At 32.7% G+C, this 6732-nt stretch overlaps 1 long non-coding RNA gene across 1 annotated transcript; it reads right to left on the bottom strand.

Annotated features, from left to right (window-relative positions):
* Nucleotides 1-4876: 4876 nt before the first annotated feature.
* On the bottom strand, nucleotides 4877-6523 carry LOC131180971 (uncharacterized). The gene is made up of 3 exons (XR_009149619.1): nucleotides 6447-6523; nucleotides 5648-5704; nucleotides 4877-5070 (listed from the first exon to the last, which is right to left on the bottom strand). It is a non-coding gene; the product is annotated as an uncharacterized LOC131180971 (long non-coding RNA).
* Nucleotides 6524-6732: the final 209 nt, after the last annotated feature.

The following is a 6732-nucleotide window of genomic DNA, read 5'->3' as shown; positions in this document are numbered from 1 at the left end:
GGAAAAATCGGCGGTAAATCTAACTTGAAGTAGGAGAAGGATAATTTGTCCAATTCGGAGTTGGACTTAGGTACAAAGCCCATCTCGTTATCATTATAAATACTAATAAATTCTCCAATAGATGTGCTGCAGCCTATACAGTGCGCGGCCATAAAGTGAGCGAAGAGAAAGGTGCATCGAAATTGCGTTGCAAAGCCACTGACTTGTGAAAGATTAGGATGTATTAATTTAATCTTTAAAATTTAATAAAATTTATAATTTAATTTTTATATTTTTAAAATTAAATAATTTATCATTAAGATTTGATAAATTTATAACTTAGCCTTTGTAGTTTGAATTCTATTAAATTATTATTAATTTTAATAAAAATAATTAAAATATTCTTATTTTTATTTTTAATATAAAAATAGTTTAATCTCTGAAATTTTATTTTCTTAATAATTTAGTCTCTAAAATTTTATTTTATTAATAATTTACTCTCTATATTTTTAAAATATAAGTCCTATTAAACTAAAAAAATTTAAATTTAAATTATTAAAATATGAATTAATTATTTTAAAATCTTTAAAAATTTTGGTTAGTTATCAAATCATCCATATATATTTTTTCCCCTTATAATTGATTTTACTCAATTTATACATATTAAAAATAAGTATAGCATTTCCTCACATGTGAATTGGATTGTAGGCAGCCCAGAGACGCGTATGATCCCAATGTGAAATAAATGTGTACCAATCTGACTTCTGAACAAAACGATTGATGAGAAAGAAAGGACCTAATCTTTCCTTGTGTTCTCTAAAATTAAATCATTGCTAGGAAAGTAAATTGTGCATTGAAAATTAAATGAACCGATTGCTTGAAAAGAAATATAAACATAAAAATTATAAATTGAATTGAAAATTGAAAAGATCGCTTACAGGAATTGAAATATGTGCAAAAAAAATATGAATTGATCGCTTGAATTAAAAATAAAAGACTAATTGCTTGGCTGAAAAAACAAAGGCTATTTGAAAATAAAAATATTACTGAACTGGAGAAAATTAAAGTTAAGGTATTGTATCTATTAGGTGTTGATTGATTGATTGTGTGTCTTTTACTTCTACCTAGCATATCAATTTATAGGGAACTTTTCCTTGGTAGCCAGGTTGGGTGGTTACCACCTTCTCCACCACTTCCACATTTCTCTCCCCACTAGCGCACTTTTACAACTTCCAATAATCACCTGTAACCACCCACAACTCTCATAACCACCTATTACACCACTTTCTCCACTTACTCACTTGCACACTACTCTACTTTCATGCTTATCTTCAGTAGATGTTTTTAAACACTGAATAAATAACACCGACTTATATAGATAATTATTTAATCAGTCTAACTTCATGTAACTAATAACCACTAACTGTTGGTCTTCTGCCAACTTAAGTTATGGGCTTGATCACATTAAATTAGCAACATAATTTAATATTTCAGACCCATTAATTAATTGAGGCTAAAAAATATTAAAATTAAATTATGGTGTAAACAGATGCCCAATGTGTATAGGTTGAGGGCTTAGGCTGTATACATGTAAAGAAGAAGTTGAATGTCATCTTAGCGGTCACTTGCTTGTCCTGAACTAGACTTGGAATTCTATAGCGTTTGTGTTGCTCTTATTGCCTTGCTTCTATTGAGAAATTCTTGAAAGATTTAATTTATTAAATAAAAATTTGCAATATTGATAGAGCTGAAATTTTACCAATTAACTTAAATAACAAAACATTTGAATTCTATTAAATAAAATTAAACTAGCAATGTGCTCGTTAAAATTTATTTAATAAAATTTTCTATGACTAAGCTCATATTTTTCTTTCAACTCTTTTATATATATTTTTTTTATACACACTACTTGTAACACCCCTTGCCCGATCTACAGTATAGTCGAGTGAGGCGTGCTACATTCAGTGTCGGAGTACCCCATCGTATCCTGTCTTATACCATATTAATTTAATTATATTATCTTACGTGTAGAATTTTTTTTTTATCACATCTTATTTTAGGTAGAGACCCAGACAGAGTCTCTCCTGTTTTTTATTAAAGTTTGGCGGGTTCCATTATTTACCTGTTAAACAATCCATATTCATTTCATATTTTCATATTTCATCTCATTGCCTATATCAATTTTCCATAACCATGTCATGTCATCATAATACTCGTAATCATTTCAAATAAAAAAAATACTTCATTTCATTCATATAAAAACAAATACAATATTTACAATTTTATTTACAATCACAAAATGATTTACATCATTTACTTACATACAATACCAAAATACAAAATCTAACTATACATGAGCCCTACCCAAAATAACAGTTTGAGGTGACAATCACTCTGTAGCAGATCTTATCAGAATCCTATCTAGCACTACTGCTACTAATGCTATTGCTGCTGCTCTCCTGTACCTACGCGATGGAAAAACTAACGCGCTAAGCATAACGCTTAGTAGTGCATAAAATAAAGGAAAAATAACTAAACAATTTAAAATAATTGTTCTACGTGTAATTTCATAAACTTCTAAGTCATTTACATGTTTTATGAAATTTTGGAATCAAGTAAGCTATTAAGATCTTCTTTGTTCATTTATGTCATTTTCAATCTTATTGCTTATATATGTGCTCAAGTAACCTATAACAAACTATAAAGACTGGATACATGGGAGTATACTAGTTAAACATCCATATGTCTGATAAGTATAAATCTGTCATGTCAGGCACAAGGCTAGCGGGCCAGCATAAAGCCAAAAATAAAATCAAGCACAATGGCCAACGGGCAGACATAAAGCTACTAGAATAACCATCTTAGACATATATTGTCCATCAATGATTATTCCTGTGGGCAGTACTGCTATCTGTAGTCTCTAATTGGTATACCAATCGATCCATGCTATATAAGTAAGTCTAGGTATACTATGGGCAATTAATATTATTAAACACTTATAGTTTAATATTTTATGCTATGTACTATTAAGGTTTCATAACATTTTATTATTTCACTTCATGTATTATTTATGCTTTATATCATGTTTATGTCATTAATAATGGGAAGATAGGTCCCAAGTGTATTTTCATATGACTTATGTGTTTAGCAACTCATTTTGTCTAACTTCTTATCATATAACAAGTAATTTTATGAACCTTTCTCAAGGTCCAGATTTAATGTGTTAACTTTACCTAACAAATGGGTCAAGATGTGGCCACTGTTTGGCCATATATCCTTCATGGAAGTTGTTTCTCTATGCGTTATCTTTGTTTTCCTTTTTGAATCATGTCATTTGGAGTTTTAGAACTCAAGTTATGGTCAAATAACCAAAACTGATTCCTTAACTCACTCTAGTTCCAGAACCACGCAGATTCTAGAGTCCATTTTTTCCTAATTATTTGGACATGTTATAGCCACTTTTAGGCATAATGTTTTTCATAGAAGTTGTTACCCTATGTTTTAAGATCACTCAGATTTTTGAATTATAATTTTTCAATTTTTGTAGAATTAGTTATAATCAATTAACTGGCCTGGACTTGGATACCCTGTACCAACAGGATTCCAGTTCAGGTTAGTGGCTTTGACTTTAATTTCAAGGTCCTTACACTAACAATTTGAGGAAGGTTTCTAAATCAAAGTTGGAGCCTATTTCTTAAGTTTCGGGAAAGGTATGGCTCATCCCATTTGGGATTTCCTAGTGGAAGATATAGTCTAAAAACTATTCTGGGCTCAGGTGATCACTTAGAAAATTTTCAGAATTTGCATACTAATTTGACCTAGCCAATTAACCTATTTTCTTTGATTTCTGAGTTTTGGTCAAAATACCAATGTTATAGCTTTATGTCTTATGGAAAATTTTCCACTAGTTTCATGGTATTTGGATTTGTTTAGACCAAGTTATGGACTTTTTGCCAAAACTGGTCGGGTAAGCCTATGTCCAGTAATTTCTGGACAATATGGTTCAGGACAGTTTTGTGTCCCAACTTGGGCCAGTAATTTGGTTTTGTTAAAGGCATTTTTGGGCTCTATGTTCTGCATGAAAGTTGTAGTCCTATGTCTAACCTTTTTAATGGTATAAAAATCAGGTCATTTGGACCTGTCTAGAGGGAGTTATGGCTAAATGAACATGTACTGTTCATTTGGTCAATTTTCTGGACTCAGGATTTGGTAAGTCGGATTCAAACAGTAATTAGGTAAAGTTTTGGACAGAACTTAGGCATGGTTTGTCCATGAAAAATGGAATATTTTGGGTCTAGTTTCACCTCCAATTGGCCTTATACCAATTGGAGCCACACAATTTCATTTATAGGGTAAAAACCATACTGGACTCAATGAGTCCCACAACCTGCACAAGAGAGCACTCATAAATTTTCAATTTTCTTCAACTCCCTTACTTCAATTGGCATACATAGCACTTCTAAATATCATCAATCAATAACAATTTGCCAATTTCAAAAAATTTCACAAAATCCCTAATTTATGATCAAACCCTAATTTCAAGATTCAAATCTCAATCAATTTAATCCCTATCACTTCCAATACATATACTCATACCAAGCATCATCTTTAAACTCCTTTACATAATTTAAAAACATCAAAGTTGTCACGACCCAACCTATGGGCCGGACCGGCACTAGGACCTGGGCCAGTTTAAAGCCCCCGAGGCCCGTAGTAAGCCTAACTATTTCTCAAATCCATAACCAGGCCCATAATTTAGACCCAATATGCATATAAGATAATTTAAATTAAACTGTTATAATTTCATTTTGGACCAACTTAGCCCAGAACTTTTCAGAAAACTAAAATCAGGGGAGCCCAGCTCAACCCTATTACCTCATTTATAACCATTTAAAACTCATAAAATTTTTTTCTTTTCATTTATTAATATGAAAACTTGAATTCATACAGTCTCTGATAGGCTTAATGCTACTACTAGCACATGCGGAGTCCTAAATTACAAATTTAGAGAATAATAATACAATTAAGTAATCTTTTCATAACCTGAGAGGAAAGGGACAGGTTATTCTGAAAAATGTCTCCTCCTGTAGCCTGGAAAAATATGGTGAACAGGAGTGAGCGTTCGACTCAGAGAGTAAAATATCAATTTTAACCATAATCTCTATAACTATCTAAAACTAATGCACCCTGTAGAGTGAAATGCAACATCAACATCATTTTCACATCATAACATCAAAAAGGTAATTTGGAGCACTCACACACCCTGTAGTATCAATCATAACATATGGGAGCTGATCCCCTATACAGCTCTCTTAAATCCAACCTGGTGCCAGCGAATTACTCAAGCTCGGACTTCCACTTAATAACCAAATCGAGGGTCCCAGCGAATTACTCAAGCCGTGACTACCCCTCGAAGGATCGGGTCCCGAATTACTCAAGCCGTGGATCGCCTGGTCCTATCCATAGTCCACACCACATCACACGCACGCTAACGCACGCACACTGCTCCAAATTACCACAACAACATTCATGGCACATTAACAGTTATGAATGCAACATAATTCGTGCCTAGAGTTTAACTACATAAATATATGCATATAAGTGATGCATGGGCATGCTGAACATATAATAATATTGAAATTACAATTAAAATTAATATTTTACTCACTGTACACCGTCGACTATTGTGGCTGCTGGATGCAGGAAAATAGTTGATCTCGATCACCTAATAATTAAATTATAAATTTATTAGTACTAACTCAAAATAAAACTCTAAAGAGGCAATAGACAGCCTAATTCATGCCGAAAATTCGGCAGAGTCTCCCATATACCTGGGACCTACCCAACCTACAAAAATGCTCAAATAACACTTCTAAATTCTCAATTCCCACAATCACATCTCATCAATATCACATGGCCCCTCCTGGGCCCTCCAAATCAGACAATACTCAAAATCTTAAAAATTACGTTTTAGTCCCTATAATTGACATTTTTCAAAAATCCACTCAAACAAGCTCTAAAAATTCTAAAATTTTGCCCCGCGGTCCTTAATAATATTATAAGGCTATTGCAAAATGAATTGTAATTTTCTAGTCACCCATGAATATTTTATTCAAGAATTTTACTCGATTCCATAAGTTTCCAACAGCTAACATATTCCTAATTCAACCCAATTAAATATTCACATATTTAAACCTCCATCCTCAAGCTTCAACCAATTATATAAAATTTAATTATCTTAATTTCAATTAATCTTATATGCCCACAAGCTAAAAATATAACTAAAATCCATCCTTATTTCTCAAAAATATTCTACGATCACCCAAAATTCAACTAACACCATAGAATATCTCCAAATAATTTTACTTTCATCATATATTTTTCTTAGAATTTTTCTCCAATTTTTCCTGTTTAAGAAACACTGTATTTATGCTCCACAAACAGAGAAATAATAAAAATTGTCTTACCCGAAGTTTATCTGTGTCTCAAAAATTCCAAAAATTTATGAGGAAGCCTCTGGAAGTTGAACCATCTCCATAGCTCAGGGCCATCAGGCACCACCGCGCCTGCCGGCCGCGCCGATCACCGCGACATTTGCCGGATCTGATCATACCATCATGTTCCTTTCCTCTTCCACAGTACATATGTGGTCTCGGATCGTCGATCCAACGGTCTGATCGTCGTAGATCGGCGAAAAAGCTTGAAAAACCGAAACTTCTCTTCTCCATATCTCACTCATCCGACCTCCATTTG

Source organism: Hevea brasiliensis, chromosome 6, assembly GCF_030052815.1.
Source record: "Hevea brasiliensis isolate MT/VB/25A 57/8 chromosome 6, ASM3005281v1, whole genome shotgun sequence".
In the NCBI taxonomy this organism is placed as follows: Eukaryota; Viridiplantae; Streptophyta; class Magnoliopsida; order Malpighiales; family Euphorbiaceae; genus Hevea; species Hevea brasiliensis.
This window is presented reverse-complemented; position numbering and strand designations above follow the sequence as displayed.